Source organism: Megalops cyprinoides, chromosome 6, assembly GCF_013368585.1.
Source record: "Megalops cyprinoides isolate fMegCyp1 chromosome 6, fMegCyp1.pri, whole genome shotgun sequence".
NCBI lineage: Eukaryota > Metazoa > Chordata > Actinopteri > Elopiformes > Megalopidae > Megalops > Megalops cyprinoides.
In genome coordinates this window covers 23,987,305-24,003,596 of record NC_050588.1, presented here as the reverse complement: position 1 = coordinate 24,003,596, position 16,292 = coordinate 23,987,305, and the positions used below count along the sequence as shown (strand labels likewise).

Below are 16,292 nucleotides of genomic sequence, written 5' to 3'. Positions count from 1 at the left end.
CTCATGCAAAAGTAAAAGGAAAGGCAATTGCCAACTAAATCATGCTTTGCCTGAGGTGCAAAGTAATTTTATTTGCATTCAGGATTCAGTAGTGCTTGGTGGCATGTCTCTTCTTTAGAATTAAACACAAAACCTTGAATACCTGAATTCCACCGTACCAGTCTCACTGTGTTACTTAAGTGTGAATGTTGTGATTCAGACTTAGGGTGAGGAGATAATTATGTAGCTGATCACGAAATACAAGACCTTAAAAAGAGGCCTAGAAGGGCTGTGCCTTTGGGATGCAAATGGAAGCAGCACATTCACTGTGACGTTAATCAGATGAAGTGCACAGCCATTGGACTCCACTCCTCAGAGATTGATAAGGGCTCATTTTTTTTCCTAAAGGCCTTTGGGGTTCCATACAGTGCCAAGATGTGGGATTTTCAGGGGCCGATGGCACACCCAACTCTCTTACACCTGAGGAACCTGTTTGATCAGGTTGCTGTTGACAGTGGCAGATCAAGTCACAGACTCCTGGTCTCCTGATAAGGAGGTTTTCGTGACAGGGAGATGGCGGGAGGAGGTGACCTGGAAGCTCATTCAAACCTTAAGCTATATGCTGGTCAGGAATGAGAAACCTGTTGAAGCTACTAGCGCTTTTTTCTTGAGTGAAAGCTTTGATCATTGACTATGTTTCTGAATGGACACCTGCATTGCCTTACAGCCTTGGCTTTGAGGTTTTTTACTGTCAAATAACAACATGTAATGTAACATAACATAACATGTGACATGTAACATGCAAGATCCCCACAATCATACACTATGGGTCCACCATCTGGCATCTCCCCTCAATCAAGTATCTGTACTTCCTCATGTAGTTTTGGACAATGTAAATGAAGCAAAAAAGGGGAACAAAGAGCCAAGTGTAGGGCTGGTGTCCAAAAAGAATGACCTAAGGATGTGTGAAGACCACTGATTTGGGTTAGGACTAGCCTATGTTTGCAGAAGAATGAAGTTCTTAGTGTTCTGAGTGTCTATCCTCCTCAGTCTGTTGGTTTTCTCCAAAGCTGAAACTAGTGATTTTAGATGTACATATGAATCTTGTGTAAAGTTTTGAACAAATTTCAGACCTGGTATATTTTGCAGGTGGCTTTGCTCATAGTGGAGGAACAGCATAGTCAAACAGCGGGAACTGAAGACTCGCACCACACACGGCTTTACAATTGGAAGATTAGAGGGTTGTGGCTCTCTGAGGGAATGTGTGTTTTTTTTAACGTGCTCTTGGTTTCTGTTTGCTCTGGACTGAGTGTAAATAATACTGCGGGCATGAGCAGAAGCATGGAAAATGTTGGTACAGATGGGGACAAAGGTCACAGTCAGATATTGTTTGCTTGGCGTAGGATAAATGGTACATACTATGGAGATGACCTCAGCATGCTACATAACTCATTGGAATGGATTCATTCTCTCATGCAGTTTTCCCAAGGTCTCTGACAGATTCCTTGGTTAGAGCAGGTGAAACAGGCTTGATGAGAAGACAAGCACACTGTTAACATTTTCAACAATCTCTCCAGTATGGCCTTGCCCCTGAACAACTCAAAGTAATTCCAAAAAAACACAATTCCATGAAACAGTAACATAGTTTATTTTGAGGTAGTGTTTTCATATGTTTTACAAAACATATTAAAAATGATTTGATGCAGCCCCTCCCCTCCTGCACTTAAACCTAGCAGAAGCATTTGATAAGCCAAAGATTCTGCAACAGCTCACTTCCACAACAGTGCACTAGCCTTGAATGTCACCCTGAGTTTACACAGTAGAATTGTGTAGCTCAGATGATTTTGAATTGGATCCTTGTGTTGGTGTGTGAGGCTTCTAATACCAGAATTGGGTAATTTTAGGACCGGTCCATTGGTGGGTCCATGAGTATTTACCTTTACCCTTGTAGAGTTCAAAATTACTAAGTAACATGAAAGAAATCAAACCAAGTTGGGTGATGATGTAGAACAAAGAAAGTAGCATGGTTGTGGTAGTGACGGTTGGAGTGTTTTGGTTCATGCAGCTGACTTAGATTGAATACAGCTCTATTTTTTACAAACTACCCCTTGGTGTGGAATGTCTGGCAGTTTGAAATTCACTCATCCAGTGTGTCTGATATGCCTATTGTATGTGATTTTGCAGGCTGAAGAAAAAAAAAAAAAACACCACACACACACACGCGCACACACACACACGTACACACACACATTCCATTCCATCGCTGTCACGTTATGGGGTGATTTTTACCATTCCAGGGTAGGAATTTATCAGCATACACCATGGACCAACCCATGGATGCACCTGATAATGATGTGCGCTACGTGATTCTGGTATGGAGACGCAATGCGACAGTTGTAGATATTGTGTGTGAATCATTGTAGGTGATGAGAGACGTCTCACTTGCTCACATATTTTCATTACACTCTCTAGGTTCAGTTCATTGATGCATATAAAAAATCTTTCAGGAAAAGTATGTTAGGAAATGGCCAGCTTCTTAACCATGTGTGAAATTTTTACATATTATTGTCATGTGCTCTCATTGATCACTGAAAATATTGTCTTTAGGAAATGATGAATGGCATGGGTCACCAGCAGCTCCGTTTACACAGGTCTTCAGTCTGAGAGAAACCTCCCTAATTTGACCCATAAAACGGTAATGTGTGCCTAGCGGGGGTCTGTTCATCCTCCAGCCCAGCGAACTGGGCCGCTGTGTAAAGGGGAGCGGATCACCCGGGGTGAAGTTTGAATTGTCCAGACGCTGCTGGGGATTGAGGCATGCTGGGGGGCAGGGGAATACCAAGCATTCCTGGGAACAGGAGCCAGGAGCCTCCTGGTACATCCCTCTATCCCAGGGACTCAAGCTTATTCCTGGTGTTCGTTACTCGGAGCATTCCAGCAAATGCCATTCTAAGTTCCAGTCAGGCGATTTATTTCAGGGTCTTTGTGGCTCTTTACCCAAAATGTTTTTCTCGTGTAATTGCTGAACACTTATCTAGGTTGACTTAATTAAACCGTTAATGGTAGCATTAATCACAGCTTCAATTTGCTACCCAGTGAATGCACAGGTAGCTGCTCTTGCCTTACTCCAGTAAGTGAATGCAGAGTTGGTATCTTGTGTGTTCAGCATATAAAAGCAAAATTTTAAAGGCCTCACATATGTTCACTGGCCAGGTGCTCTATACACTCGGAATGGGTGTGTGCTTGCCTGCGTGCATATGAGTGTGTAAGTCCTTCTCTTGCTATGGTGGGCTCATGTTACAATCGCTCCCATTCATGGAGGAACCCTGTTACCAAGGAAGTGACCAACAATGACCTCCTTCCCTAGAGCACAGGTTAGGACAGAATGCCAACGTGGAACTGGTGCACACTGTAGTAACAGCCATTACACAAAGCATCCATTTCTAAAGCAAGTTACAAGTAACCACTTTGTATTGTATTTTTCAAACCACTTCTGATTACCCTCTTTCACTGAGGCACTATTGCTGTGGATTTGCTTGTATTTTAAGCTGGCTTTTAGTATCTTGCCACACTGTTGAAACTTATTAGCCCACCCAGAGCAGAGAATCGCACAGCAAATCTGCTCATTGTTGCTTTTCTACTTCCCTCGTTTTCAGTACTGTTGTTAGATTATCCGTAATCCCTGTAGTGCTACGGGACTTGTCAGTGTAAAAAGCCTCACGTAGCCATGAGAAAGTGTATTACGGACTGTTGCTGTGCAGATCGAGGCATATCTGAGAGCGCCTAACATTTCTCGCTGGGTAACAGTGTGAGTTTAACATAATGGGCTTCTTGGGTGTCTGTATTGGAGAGAACTTTAATGTGCATGGAGGATTACTGATGAAAGGGTGTCACAGACCACAAAAGCAGACTGACCGTGTAGGGATCTGCTCTGAAACAACAGACGTCTTCAAAGTAGTCCTCCAAACTGTGGCGTAAAGTGAGACGTGCATCAGCAGATGTCCTTCTGAAGGGGCGTGAAATATTCCCCATGTTGACGTGCTGTGCCAACTGAGTGAAGGAATTTCAGCTTTCTAGGATCACACCAAACTGCGGTGCACTGCTCATATTTGAGAGCACAGCTCACTTCCACATGTAGAGACTGCAGGGCAAAGAGTGATCCGTAAAGTAAGATGTTTTTTGTCAGTCTCGTAGGAAATGTCATTTACAGAAATACAAACGCATAATCGTTTCAATGAGTACAAGAGGGAAGGGGAAAAACAGGAATCAGAGGTAGTCATTGTTCAAGAGTGAAAGCCTAAATGCATTTGTGTCAGCATCAACAGTATCGGGTGAGGGACATTCCAGGTCATGAAAGCATGAGATCTTTATAAATGGTTAACCCCTGCTCAACCTGCTTTTTATTGTTAAGATTTGTAAACTATCACAAGGTTCACTGACAAATAACATTCCATATATATTTTGTATTTCAAAACATATTATATTCCATGGAAGAAACATTACATGGCAATTAGAATTGTTTGCTTACAATAGCCAGTGGTTAACTGAGATGCCATATTATGAAAGAAAAAAAAGGCATCTCAGAAGAAGTGTCTGATTGGATGTGTAGGAATCCCAAATGCATGTTTTGGTATTTTGCAAGAATGACGTATCTTTGAATGAAATCTCATGTGTAGAATGTCCAAGTTGCTTTATTTATTTTGGTGCCCGTTTCAGTATCCAATTCTTCAGAGATGGAATATTTTCCTTTTGTATTTTTCTTTTCATTACCTTTAATTATAGTCTAGCCCGGGCCCTGGGGCCCGATTACACAAATCTCATTAAAGCAAAGGCCTTTCTTCTGCTGGCTTCTTCTTGCAAGGGTCGAAAACACACATTTCCTTGGGAATAGAGAGCGAGTCAGCCTTAATTAAGATGATTTAAAACTGAGTCTGTCCTCCTCAGTACAACTCGGACTATGGCATTGTGAGAATGAAGTTAGCGTGCGACACTAAAGAGTTGCTGTGGTTTTGTTGTTTTATTCTTTTTTTGATCAGAATGTGAACTGTGCCCTTGTTGAAAGGACATTCAGAGAAACCTTTCTGTGTGAAATGATCAAGGCCGGCTTGCTGGTGAAGCAGTTCCTCTCTCCCCCCCAATAAAACTTCGAGAGGAGAGTCGTCTCCATGACGATTCCACCTGGGCGATGGGCGGAAAGCGCGGCGCGAGCAGGTGTTGCCACACAGGGAGCCCACTCAGAATCAGGCAGACACACGTCTGCAGTACCTCCCCCAACAGGGCTTTGTGTTACTGAGCCAAGAGTTCAGAGAACTGCCTGTTTAAAAGGAGGTAATATTCACCTGCACTGGTTCATTAGACATGTGTTTGTATATTGCCACAAGAAATGACCTTCTAACAACAAACATCATCAATGTGTGTTGGTATCTGTCCCAGAAGTGTTTATCAGTCAAGGCTGAACTTTTATGAACTCAAACCATATAATTTTAATCCAGCATATCTATGCTGTTTGACTGTTTTATTGTTTTTAATGACTTGTTGTGTAATGGTAATCTGTAAAACAGTTACCAAGATAAGAGTTCATGTTTCGATTTAGCATAAATCAGCAGGGTTATTTCTGTATCATTTTCATCCAGATCATCTTACTTCAGTGACAAATTGTGTTGGATCACTTAAAGAAGCCATGAGAGATGAACCAGAAAGGGACGATGGTTCACTTTTGTTCAGGTTTGATTATTTCCTATGATGGAAGGTGTGTCTACCATAAGTCCTCTAGTAGTGTGCATTGTTTCATTATCTCTGTTTTAAGGAAAAGGCCATTTGGTGTGTCTTTTTAGCATGCTGTTAGTCTTCCTCTTAGTGAACCTGCGTCCTGTCCTGTGGTGGCTTGCTATTTGCTGTTCCTCTTTTAACATTGATCAGTTAACTGAGGAAGCACCTCATGGGCAGCACCTAATTGTTTCTTCCAGTCTGCTGAATATTTTACTCATTTTGTCTACGCACTGACGCGAGCGTGACCTGCTGAGTCAGTGCTCCTCAGCTGCTGGTTGTTGTGCCTGTCTCCCTGCAGTTCTGGTCGACACTGAGGGGTCAGGACCTTGGGTGTTCCGTTCCCACCGGAGCCCTGTCCTGCTTCGTGCCCAGGGGTGTCCCACTGTGACACACACGCTCCCTGTCTGGAATTAGGCCTCTGGCATGCCAGGGGCTGACATGCAGCCCCGTGTTTAGGCCACACTGGAGTGATGTAACTCCCCCTCCCACTTCACTGACTGTGGTGTGGCCGTGGTGGATGTTTATGCTGGTAAAAGGGGTGAAAAAATCTGAATCTCTGTCTCACAGCAGTACTTCCACAGAGCTGATAGAGCTCTCAGTCTTCACTTACAGCATGGGGCGTGTGTTGAAGGATGAATTTCCAGAGTGAGGCTTTTATAAACCTGTTTTATGTGGCTCTTTTTTTTCTTCTTGAGGTTGTGTTTGTTAAAATTACCCAGGAATGGCGATCTGCTGGCAGAGTCTGTAATTCTGCTTTTGGTTTAAAAGTGCCACTCCTAGGCCCAGACTAAAGGCATTTTGTTGCCCAGATTCGTCTGGGACACTGCTGCCATGATCTGTCCCTGTCCAGAAGAATGTTAGTATTTTATTCACTGTATGCTGGTTCATACTCAGTCTGTTTTTGTTTTGTCGTTTCTTTGATTTGTCTGTTCGACTTCAACCCTGCAGTCTGCTGTTCCCCAGCAATTTACAGTGACTCCTTTTTTACCCAGACTCAAGGTGAAGTATCCATTATTTTGATGGAGTGGGAGACGTCAAGCCTGCCCCTCTCCACTACCTCAGCTGTGAGGACTTATGCTTGACCAATCAATCCTCTTCGTCTGTCACTTTGTAGAAGAAATTATTCAGACTTTAAAGCACTCCTGAGTTTTAGGTCTTTTTTCTTTAGCTGGCAAGTTCTCCAGTGATTGACCGTTAGGTTCGACGCTTATTTTTCACGCTGTGGAACTAAGCGTCAAACGGCCAGATTGACTGGAGCACGTTGTGTGTTCTGCACCCTGGGGGATAGTGGCAGGATTGGAAGTATATGGGCAGGCTCTGAAAGCAAACTAGGCCCCGTGAAAAATGTCTTCAAAGACCTCTAGGCATCTGCGGAGAAGAATAATTCATGCCTTTGGATCATCTTTCGTGGAAATTGAGTATTTACATGACATTTGAGAGTCTTGATGTGTCAAAAACGGCCTAAACCAACCTCAGCAATGCAGCAGACTCCTGACATCTGGCAGTTTTTTCTGGCCACGATATAGCCATGACGCTGCACAGTTGTCATGGATCACAGTGTCTGTTGCAGCAAATTAAATGGGCAGGGAATGCCCTTTCATTTTTCATATTGCTGAACTAAACAGCTTCATACTGGTTTTGTCTCTGTACCACCCTGATCCCCTACCACACCACTGGTCACTATACCAGCAAAGAAGTGCTGCAGAGGACTGGAGTTTCACGATGAAACATTCTGAAATATTTACTGCGTGATGTTTGTATAAATTCAGTAATGATGCTCTGGTGGTCCTAAAGTAAAATGCACCATACACCTGGAGTCTGGATTGGACTGTTTCAGTGGAGCATGATATTTAAGAGATGTGCAGCATCAGCAGACATTTGCTGATGGAACTTTTTCTCCAACTTGGCCCACAATAAATGTTCACATTCAGCATATCTGTGGCGTGGTGGCATTTTATGCGTATATGATGTATATAGAGCCATCTGTTTTATACAAGTGTAGGTTTTCATATATGCTGAAAATCCTTATGCTAAAAAGGGAGAAATGTGTCATTTTTGATTTAGATGGAAGTTGTCCTTTGAGACCAAAGCTTGTTAATGAAAAAAAATCCTATTTCCCCATCAGTCTCAAAATAAGGTTAGCCCATTGATTGTGTTGTTTTGGTTTAAATTGTCTCAAGGAAGTGCAACTGATACGAACAGCAGTGTCGCAGTTAATAAAAATGTAATTTTTTTTCTCATTCGAGTATTTCAAACCACAGGCTGATTTTTATCTTTCATCTGTATTCGAGTTGTGCACTGACTCCTCCCTCTGTCTATGCCATAGACCCCTGTTCCTGTGAATCTGTATGCTGCACAGGTAATGATCGCGTCATATTGGTCACGCTGCAGTGCAGCACAGGATATATGAAGTCGCGTTGTTTACAGAGAGTGCTTATGGGCATTTGAATTGTATGTATTTCACACAGCTCTGTACTGTACTCCAGTACTCTGCTCCTTACACTGTTTGACCGCGAGTGAAAAATAATTCCTTTAAAACATTAATGTTTAATATGCTATGAACACAGCAACTGTTCTTGATGGTGAGTGAGACTGTAAAGAACTGATGTATTTCACAGAGAATCGTATAAGTTTTAAAGAAAACAAATTAAAAAACTCACTTTGTTGTGCTTAATAATGAGAAGACAGGTTTCCATATGTGTCTGTCTGGTTTCATTTTTATTTTCATCTTATTATTCACCTTATTTTCATATCATTATTATTATTTTTGGAGAAAGTGGCTCTCTCCCCCAGTCCCTGTCGTGTCTGCCACGTGACTCCTGAATTCTAGAAAGTTTCCAGGATGCAGTTCAGTTCATCCTTGTCAGGTTATGTGCCCTTTACAACACCATTTCTGGCTCTGTTCTCTTTTTCTCTTTTGGCATCTAAGCAAGAACATAATTTATTTTGTTCACATGTTATTCTAGGGGATTTTGCAAGGTGTAGCATAGTGATGAGTACGAAAGTGCATTGTAGGAATGGAATTTGACTGAATGACAAAAGCAGTGTACTGACACAGAAAACATGCTATCACGATTGTTACCCAGTCTTGCCAGAGGTCTTGCATGACACTGGGTTCTGAGAAGGAATCCAGTCAGGGTCTGTGTTATCTGCGAGGGGGTGTTGTTTGCCTGTGGCGCATCAGTGGTGTCCTGCTTAAATGCCTCTGTCTCGGAATGTGGAATCTTCCTGGAATGCGGCCCATCCAGTTCATTCTGTTCCCTCACTCTGTGTGTACCTATTAGAGGTCTCTGCATATTTCAGTGCATATTTAAAATGGCTCTCCATGAAACCCCTCACAGTGATATATTGCTAGGAAAAAATGCTCAGACCAGGTGGATCCGCAGTGGGATTATGGCAAATGGCTCTTTGTGTTCCAGTCTGCAGTGGGACATGCAGTGCTTTACGAGAACAGGGGACATGTGTTTCAGTGTGGGAACGAAGGGGGTGGTAAACAGTGGTCTGCGGGTGTAGCTGACCTGTCAGACAGCTCTTCATGCTCCGCATACCAGAGCTTGTTTTGATTGTGCGTTCGTTGCCTTTAAGGGAGTAGATGCACCTGTTCCCCACGCCTTTCCTGTCAGACTGGTCGGAGCGAAACTCCTGCATTCTTCAGTTCCACCTGTCACAGGTGAATGGGCGGAGCTGTGGGCTGGAATGTCAGCAGAGTGGCATTTGGAGATAAGCCTCGGGCCTGGTGTTTGAGGAACTCTTACAGCATGGCGGAACACCTTTCTGGTTTATCAAGAGGAGTGTGGCTTTTTAAGTTCTCGTTTCTCTACAATGTACAATGCCATACCAACCCTCCCACACACACACACACGTTCTGCATTTCCAGTCTGGGTGAACGCAGGGCAGTGTCGCTGATGCACCCCCTCCCCCTTCCACAGCATGTCCCGTGGTGCTTGTAAACAAGCCGCTGTGTTGATTGAAATCAGGTGCCTGGGTATCCATGGTAACAAGAACAAGCCCTTACACACGGCAGTTTTGTGGACAGCACTGACTGACTGATTGATAAATAAAAGCACTTGACATTTAAGCCCCAGTGGACGAGCATTTAGACATTTGGAAGTGATTAGCCAAACAGTTACAGGGGTTGGCTTCAAAACACATGACTCATTCTGATTTAGAAAATTTTATATATATTTTTTTTAATTATGTTTTGTTGTGGTGAGCAAGTCAGGCTGTCTTTTAAAGTGAAATCCTATATAGCTGTTTAAATGATGTGACTCATTATGGGATGGTTGTACTCTGTCATTAACTCAAACCATCTGCCACATGCACATGGAATGGAGAAGGGAGGGCAAGCAGTCCCTCTATCTCAGAACCCTGCGTTTAACTTTACCCCAAAGGTACCATTGTATTTTGGTGTAAAGTGACACAATCCTTTCATTAAATCTGCTTCTTTCATTATTCATGAGGTAAATATTTCTCAAGTTAGACACAGCCTATGAGGTAGTATGCAGGACAGATATCTTGGTGTACCACGTTGGCTTAATGGGAGCAGGTCCCTCCAGCGCTGGTCCTGTTGCTCTGGGATTCAGTGTATTTGTAATTATTTGGTATTCGTTGTGTGTAACCAGCAATGTGCTCAGAGTTTGTGCAGTTCAACAGTTAGACATGAAACTGCAGACAATTATGTTGAATTTTAGTGTGTCGAATGGTAGGCCATTGCTTTTCGCAGAGTGTCCTTCTCTCAGCCTCTCCCTATTTGCACCCCTCCAGCAGAGCCTTAACTCATGCAGTTCTCCAAAATAAAAGCAATTCCTAACTTAATAAAGACAATACCACTAAGATGGGAATGGTGAATTTGTTCACCATTTTGACTGAGACTTATTCTCTGGTGAAGATTATTACCAGGCAGACAAAAATCATTAATCTGTAGTGTGATGTCATCAGTCTGTGATGCTAGCGTTTCTGAGCCTTATTTGCCATGATAAGAGGGTCCAACCTTTTTTAAACCCCTGAAATTAATGCTGCCTTTCATTAATCTTTACGCAAGGAGTGGAAAAGGTTCAGGAGATTTGCATGTTAACGACGGTACAGTGCATCGATTTCAGGTTTCCAACTCGTTAAGTCAGCTGATATATTCCATCTTATGAAAAGTACAACTTTTTTATCAAAAAGTCAAAAAAATTTGCATGAGTTGCGTGAATGTAACTTTTAAAACTTAAAATAAAGCTATCACTTATATTGAGCTGAATACTTTGACACAGTTTTGGATTTTTCCACATGATGAAAGTAGCTTAAATTCTATGTTATTTAAGTTGAATAAAGCAACAGAAACGAAATGCAATAAGATAAACATAAGATGAATGGTAAGATCATTTAACATGCACTCTATTGATGGTGGTCGTTAAAGTCAACAGGCATGAAAGGATGGCCTGGACTCCAGGACCAGGCGTGAGACCCTTTCCAGATTGTGTGTCGGTTTTACAGAGGAACAAATGGAGTTTACTGGCTCAGTGTAATGATTTAATGCGGATGGTGGCCTTGGAGTTCAGCCTGCTCTGTGAAACTGCTTGCCATGGTGAGCACCGGCTCCCTTTCCCAGCCTAAACCTATCGATCGGTGGGAGGGAAGCCATGACTCAAGTAGTCTCCCAGGGATCTGTGGCCTGAGGGTTGACTCGCACCTCCTTGTCCTCTTATTGAGGTTGGTCCCACTGCCAGGATCCATCCCTCACTGTTCTCATGACCATGACCTGTGCCTCTTCAGTGCTTCCAGTCATTTCATGCGCCGCAGGTCCACGATGATAAACCATGTACTACTTTTTCATTTTTATGTGTCTTAGCTCCTACACATGAGCGTGACCTTTTGCAAGAAAAAATGGGACAGTTCTATTATCATAAATGTTGTAAATAACAGCTTAAGTAAATAAGGACAAAGTTAACCTGTTCCCTCTCTCAGCTGGATTTAGTGTTTACTTGTTTAAATTTCTTTAAGGCTGTTAAATGTTTGTGGTCTATAATTTAATTTCTTTGCATATCTTTAATTTTTTTTATCATGTTGAAATATTTAATTCAATTTCCAGTATCAAGTGCATGTTCTCCTGATTATATGTTTGTAATTTGTATGTGTGATACATAAATGAATTGGATCCAGGCATAGTTATCCAGGGCCTATAACTACTGCGTACAACTCCTAAGGAGTAGATTAGATTATTGTGATTTCATAGTTTTAATGAAGTGAGTTAAACTCATTTGTTTTGAAAACATACATTCAGAACTGGTGTCCCACTCGGTTGGCCAACATGTAATTTTAAGTGCGATTGGAGGGTTGAGAATGAAAGGCTGTAATCATAAATAGGAAGCAGTCTTTTTTTCCAAGGAAAATCATTTGAAGGAAGCAAGCAGTAGACTGCTGTACTACAGGAAAGCCAAACAATGAGGTAATGGTTTTCAAACAGAAATAGCACCATTATTGTAAAAAGAGGGAAAAAAATGGTACGGCTTTATACTTCCTGTTTGAAAACCTGACTGCAGACTAGTCCATTTGAAAGAAAATGGCAGAGAATTTGCCATTCTAAGCAGACTCGATCTTCTCTGTCTACTAATGATATAAAGATTGCATGAAATAATATGTTTACTGGAAGATTAAATGTTGGAAGTTTAAATGATCAAATTAATAATAATAATAAACATTTGCTGTGTAGAGCCTTGGTCGTCCAAAACCTGCATCCTGTTTAATTGTGACTCACATGCCCCCTGGTAATGAATATGTGGCTTGCCATAGAGTTCAGCCATACTCAGGAGCCTTTTGTGAGATAATACAGTCTGTATTAGTAAAAAAGACTGGTCTTCAGCATGGATTATTATAATATTTTAAATAAAATTTAAGTAAAATTTAGTCCCACTTTTCTGGCACCTCTCTGTGATGTCACTATTCCCACGAGATTTGAACGAGATTTCATGGAAGATAATTCTTGGCATGCGTCTGAGCCATAAACCGAATATATTTGTTCAAAGATCACAGTGACCAAGATGTCTCTATTGAATTATTTGAAATGCACATAACCGCTCAGCCTGGTCTGATGTGGTGAGAAGCGGAACATCCCAGGGGTTTATCCACACAGCCTGTGTTTTGTTTCCACAGCTTTCACAGACAAACTTCTACACTTAAAAGTTTTAGAGGGAAGCAGATGAGACGTGCTTGTGGCTCTTAAAGGCCAGGTGCTTCCAGATGCTAAATGGCAATAGAAATGAGATCTAAACAAAGTAAACCTAACGGAGCCATAACACTTTTGAAATGTGGCTCCTCTTCTGTTTGAGCACCAGTGAAGGAGGTCCATATCTGTGTCAGCAGTTCAACATACTTTGTTAGATTTTCTGTAGATTCCACAGTGATGACATTTAAAAGGCATTTGCTGTAATGGATTTACTCTGCAGAAATACTGTAAGTTACATACGCAGGGGATTCTGAGAGATATTTTGTTGTGACCTTGTGTGAGAATTGATACTGCTTCTATGAGCATTTCCTGCATTTTAGTCTATGGTGGCAGTGCTCAGTCTGCAGTACTTGAGTTTACCTTTAGGGAAACCTACTTTTAGGTAAACTTTACATCTAGCTAAATTAAAAATCTGAGATTTGGACTACATTGTAGAGTGAAAAAAATGTATGTTTGCGCAGTAGACCATCGCTATGCATGGATTTAGATTTGGGGTGTTGAATATTCACATGGTCAAGTATTTACAGCAGTCCACCCTCCATAGAGTGAAAATTTTGTCCCCTGAGACAGTGTTGGGTAGCTGTTCACCTTGGCATTAGAACCTATTGATCAGACTGCCATATATGAGGTATACTGACGGTAATGCTCAGTAGAGAGTCATCAAAAACCATTACTAAATCTTTTTTGTATGGCTTTGAGAGGGTTTGAACTCAAAAACATCCCGTGTAAGGGTGAATACTCTTACCACTAACCCATTACACCAGGAGAAGACATTTCTCTTTCACCCTAAGTGGATGACTTCTGTTGTGCTCTTGATACTTTGACACAAAATGGTAGTGGACCTTGCAGGATCTCCCATCCTGGGAATATTTCTTTCTTCTTACTATGGTTTGATAAGTTTAGCCAGTCTCTAGGAAGAAGAGAAAAAAGACAAGCAGCACTGGATTCAATAAGAGCTGCATGATGAACAGATCCCTGAACAGGCATAGCTGTCTAACATGTTCTTCTCCTGCATGTCCAAAGAACAAACGCAAACAATTGAAAACGCTGAGGGGGTGGGGGGGTTGGTTTTTGATTTGGTTTGTTCTGACACTACACCAGTCTAGCATGGAGTGTGGAGAGTGCTCACCCTCCTCCACTGACAGCCCTCTGAACCGTGAAGAGAATGCATTCCGTCAGGGCCCACATTCTGCGTCCAGTGGAATCTCCTCTGATAGGCTGTTTCCTTGATATGATTATTTCTGTCTGTCCCGCCATCAGTTTCGTGGGCCTTGCTCTCACGGCCAAGTCCATCGAACTCAGCATGTGTCAGACTGTGTGCAGAACCCGTTAACTACACAACACAACTCTGGGAGGTCCAGGCTGTGTCGTCCCAGGATCAACATGACATCTTTTTTCTCCTTGACACATTACTGTATTCTTGTCTGTGAGTGTAAATATTCTGAACCAAGGAGCTTTTTCCGAGACAAGATGTAAGTGTTTCTGTTGATGATATGCTGGAATATCTCAGTTAATACTAATACTATTAAAACTGCTATCTTTGTGATACATGCTCCATATTGTATTCTGTCAGTTCATCCAAATGGGGGGAAACTCAGGATGCTCAAGGAGCTTTTTTTTGAAAGCCTAACGCAGGCACATCCAAGCATTTAAAGTGGAATCTATTAAATTTATTTCATGTTATGTCTATGTGCACACTTTTCCTTCCCTCTCTCTGATTGCATGTGACTGTATCTTTGAGGAAGAAATAACACCCAAGTTAAACACCCAGTGAAACTGGACAGGCTCCAGGCTCCAAGGGTTTGGATCAATGTGCGCTCAGGTTGGCTTAGGGCACGTTGACCTCTCCATTGTGGTGGAGCCACAATCCTCAAGACAAGGCACTGTGTCTACCCATATGTTTTTACATTAAACATCACTTCTGTTTACCCTGAGAAAGTGGAGAATTCCTCACGCTGTGGTTCTAGTGACGCAACACTTGGCCAGCATATGTAAGTGCCATAACACTTTCTATGAAAGGTCCTGCGTAATAACAACACAAAGCCGCGTAATAACCAAAACAGTGTATGATGTCAGCATCCATATGGTATGTGAATTGCCTGCTCATTTGGTATTTTATGGTAATGTCACTGATGATGCATATAGCCGCATATAGTTGCACATCCTATGACAGCCTCTGTCAGTTGGCATAGTTGTCTATGGCTGCTTACACAGTACTTATGAAGAGTTTATGTATGTTGCATGGCGCATCTTTCACAAAAAAGTTACTGTCATTGCTTTTGGATTTGTGTCATTTTAGAGGTATTGAGAATGGTTATTTATGTGAAGGGCTAGGAGATCCGTAGGCAGCAGGCCTTGAGCAGAAGGCGGTGAGGATTAACACCATATTTCATGTTGCCGATTGGCTGGGTTGAAGGGGCGCTGCGGGGCCTTTTTCCCAGCTGAAGATGGATGTCCACAGATTGGCCTCTTGTTTGTGTGGCCGGGGCACGAGAGTGCATTTCTGAAGACCACAATATGCGGATTAAGTCTCGTGCCATTAAGTGATTATATGCTTCTGTTTCACGCCTGCGTTAGAGATAATGAAGCTGCGTTTGTGTGGCGCATGGCTCTGCGCCTGGCACGAGTGTTCCCCGCGATGCGTGTGCAGTCTCGGACTCGGCGGTCTGCACGTGCGGTGTGATTGATGCTCTGCGTTCTCTGAACCGTCTCCGGCGGTGCCTCATTTGCATAATTTCCCCCCTCCCACCGTTCTGAAAGCGGGAGACTGACAAATGGTTCCCATCCTCTCATCTGCCAATAGCAGTTCGTTTCAGGGCCGTTCTATCAGGAAGGTACAGACTCCAGTGTTCTCTTGTACTCTGGTGTAAGAATAGTTCTTCATCTACTGTCTGAACTCTCTGGGCTTTACTTTGCCTTTTCTGCTGAAGGGAATAGTTTCTCACATAGAGATTGATTACAAAAAGGACTCATGTCATTACTGATGTTTCAAAGCCTGTGTCCCAGAATTTTTTCTTTGCGTGTTTTTATAAATAAATGTCAAAATTCTATTTTTAAAGAAATAGCTTGTGTAACAGAGTGAGGTCAAATTTGAGTTGATGCTGTTTAACTCAGATGTGGTGCCTGGTGATGTATGATCTTTGAGAAGGATAATGAGGAGGAAGATTTGAAGCATGGCAGATGAGGTCAGAATCTGTCCCCAGCTCTCACACAACATTTAGCCAATGAACCTTAAACAATCTTTCTGGGAGAAAACAAGGCATTTCATTGGTAAAAATAACAAAAGAACAAATAATTGACCCTTATCCCAAGAAAAATAATAGAAGAACCATGCCTT

General features: G+C 42.2%; 1 protein-coding gene across 13 annotated transcripts in view; it reads left to right on the top strand.

Moving 5' to 3' along the window:
- magi1b (membrane associated guanylate kinase, WW and PDZ domain containing 1b) overlaps positions 1 to 16,292 on the top strand; it is a 133,865-nt gene that overhangs the window by 3,738 nt on the left and 113,835 nt on the right. The gene's annotated exons all lie outside the window — the stretch shown is intronic.